Genomic DNA, 3,211 nt, shown 5'->3' with positions numbered 1-3,211 from the left:
AAGTCTGTGGTAGTAAGCATGGGGAGTTTCATGCCGGCCCTGTTTGGTGTCTTGGACAGCGATCAGTCCGTGTCCAGACTCTGGGTCTGAGAATTCCTTTATGATGGCTTGTTTAAGTTGCTGGTGAGGCCACTCTCAGGATCAGTTCCTTTAATGTCCTCGGGATCTCTGTTGCTGGCCCGTGTGCTCTCCAGAGTCAGTTCTGGGTATTGTGCAAAGATGGGCAGGATTTTAACCGTCTCTATAGAGGCAGCGCTGTGTCCTCTGTAGGGCATATGGGCTGAGTTCCGCAGATGTCAGGTGGTCATTGTGTGGGGGAAGGCCATGGCGCTTGGGTGGTGACTCACAATGTGATGCGGATTTTGGGAGGAGGGAAGGTTCTGGAGTTGAAGCCTTACTCCCTCGTGGCCTGTTCTGTTGTCTGCCGTAGACTCAGAGTTGGCTGCAGCAGGCTTGTTGTAGTTTTTGTAATCCTCTTTGACAGTTTCAGACTGCTGGTACAGGATGTTGTGTGCCTCAAGGCCAGAGGTGATCCTGAGCAGATAGTCTGTCTTGTGTGGTCACATTGGGCAGAGTTCAAGCATAAAAGTCCCGTGTTTTCCCTGTCTGTTCACCTTGTGGTCTGCAAGCATATTTCAGTTCATTTGTGACATTGAATTCACCTTGGCTTCGTTTGACTTTACCCGATTGGTGTTTGGAGTTGTCTCGTTGCTGAGCAAGGACTTGGATTTCAACTCGGGCTGCTTGCAGGTGGCATTCACAGGTGTTGTTTCGATTTGCCTGAATTAAACTGCAGCTGCAGAGGTTTTCAGGAAGCTGAATTGTGAAGGGTCAAGCAGAATGCTTTGGCTCCCCCCTTTGTATCTGTGTACAGGAGTGAGGGAGTTTGCACTGCTGGCTGTGTGACATGCAGCAGGGTGTCTTTTACTTGAGTCCATGCGCAGTCGTTAGGACTGTTTCAGTTCTTTCTGAACCATGTCAAGCTCCTCTTTAGTGTTGCAGAATTGCTGAGTCAGGGTTTGGACCTCAGCTCTGGCTGCATGCAGATGCCCTTCTAAGGCCTTATCTCTTGTGTCTCTCTCATTAAGTTCCACACACGCTGTTTTTAACAGCGACTTTTTGTGAAACAGTTCTCTTTCCAAGTCTTGTCTGGTGGCTTTTCCAAGCTGCTCTCGGTGTCCAGCAGATGTTAGAGCCTCCTGAAGACTGGTGATTTCCTTCTGTTGCGCCATTTTGTCAGGTTCTTTGCATCTGTTCTGTGCCGTCTCTCTCTGAGTGGTTGTCAGTTCCCTGTGGCAGTTTGTGACTTGCAGTTTCAGATCATTTACCTCCTGTCTGAGGCCCTTGAGGGTGTGGGCCAAGGAGAAGATGATGCTGGTCAGCTGCTGGTTGTCCAGGCTTGGTGTCAGGTGTCCATTTGTGTCGCAGTCTCGCTGTTCCTCTCTCTGTCATTGCAGGTCATTGGCTGCTTTGGGCTGAAGGATGTCCATCACAGTGCTCTGCTGGGTTTCCAAGTCGAACGAATCGTTTCGAAATCATTGAAAAATGATTCTAATATTAAATGTATATTCTGAGAAAATTACAATGCATTCTGACCTTAGATGCATTTAAACTTGTTGTAGGGGACACCAAACACAATATTAGGACACTTTAAAATAAAATTTTTTATTTTTTTATTTGCAGCATCATTACTCCAGTCTTCAGTGTCTCATGATCCTTCAGAAATAATTTTAAGATGCTGTTTTGCTGTTCAAGAAACATTTATTATTATTATCAATGTTGAAAACTGTGTTGTTCTGCTAAATGAGAACACCAGAGAGAGAGAGGCAGAAGGCAAATGTAAGTACGTACAGAGGTGTTAAGCTATCTGTATGGGGAACGGCTGTGTAGGCTGTGTAAGGTGTGAATAGCTGGTGAGGGGCAGCTAGTGAGGTAGGGTGCTATGTTTTTGTGTTCAACACAAAGAGAGAGTTTGAGTAACTTTGTTGATGGGGATGTAAGCAGGGGTCAGCTAAGGACCGGGCTATACATGTGGTCAGACTATTACTCAAAGCACTGATGGTTCACAGGTTTGGTCACTATGAAGGTATCAGATAAAACAAAACTGAAATAAAATCAGAAAGAGACAGAGAGAGAAGGAAGGGCTTGCCTTATTTAGTTTAACTAGGAGATACAACTAGGCAGTTGTCACTTGTTAAAAGGAATGCTGCAGCAAGGTCATAAACTTAGGGGGTCTGTTAGCTAAGCTAGTAGGGATACATCAAACACCTCAAGGTATATAAACAGAAACAATGGAAGTGTTTCTAGTCTTCTCAGGGCCTATAGTATAATGAATGGTAACTGTACCTTCTGTAATAGGCCTCGTGCTGAGAAGTATTGGGTATAGCAGAGACAGGAATTAGGGCTACTAATAACCTGTATGGCTCATTAAGGATACAACAGCTGCTAGAACTGCTATAATCCTATACCGAGAGGGAAGATGGTGATGGTCAAACAAACTAAAATAAGGTAAAAGTAAAACGAAAAGGTCCTAATAGCTGTAGGAAACTAAAAGGGAAAATAAATAAATTGATTTAATTAAATCTCAGATTTATTTTCCTTTCAGATTTCCTTTCAAAGGAGTGGTTTGAAAGTTACACTTTACACACACCTATCTAAGTGTTAGTCAGATGCTAACAGCTAGCAGTTGAGGTAAAGGGCTTAGCTTAGCCTGTATGGCTGCTAAAGAGTTAGCGTTGGCTACACGCAGTTCTTTGTTTACACAAAGGTCTGTGACGTGTGTGCTGTTTTCAGATTGAACCGGAAGAGCCTGCTCGCACCTCCCGGGGTCAGACGTTGCTAAGAGACCGATGCAAGCTTACAACATGCGCAAATGGAGCAGAACTTGCACTGCTGTAAATATGCATGGGAAACTTAAGCGCAGTCAGTTATGACGTGTTGCATACAACTTCATTCACAAATCAAAACAGTACATTCACTTCACAGACAAAGGTCAATTACTAGTTAACTAGGCTAGAATTACACCATTAATTCGCTATTCAATTGCATCACCTTAATGACTACAATGTCATAGATACGCGATAGATACAAGAAGGCCTTAATTTAGGGAGATGAGGAACATCGCTCAAATCACTATTAAATGTAAATAGGCTGCAGAGAGATTTCTTCGTCGCCCAGATTTAATATCACTGCCAGTGGGATCCCTTCGCCA

The 3,211-nt window shown here is 44.2% G+C and overlaps 1 long non-coding RNA gene across 1 annotated transcript in view; it reads left to right on the top strand.

Moving 5' to 3' along the window:
- The window catches only part of LOC107660461 (uncharacterized), a 13,917-nt gene extending 11,198 nt beyond the window's left edge, over positions 1-2,719 (top strand). Inside the window, exon 3 of the long non-coding RNA XR_001631004.1 lies at positions 2,623-2,719. This is a non-coding gene — a long non-coding RNA (uncharacterized LOC107660461). The remainder of the gene's footprint in view (positions 1-2,622) is intronic.
- The last annotated feature ends 492 nt before the right edge of the window (positions 2,720-3,211 follow it).

The sequence above is a fragment of the Sinocyclocheilus anshuiensis genome, unplaced genomic scaffold, assembly GCF_001515605.1.
Source record: "Sinocyclocheilus anshuiensis isolate Anshui unplaced genomic scaffold, SAMN03320099.WGS_v1.1 scaffold2361, whole genome shotgun sequence".
Taxonomy (NCBI): Eukaryota; Metazoa; Chordata; class Actinopteri; order Cypriniformes; family Cyprinidae; genus Sinocyclocheilus; species Sinocyclocheilus anshuiensis.
The sequence above is the reverse complement of the archived record's forward strand: the minus strand, read 5'-3'. Positions and strand labels throughout refer to the sequence as shown.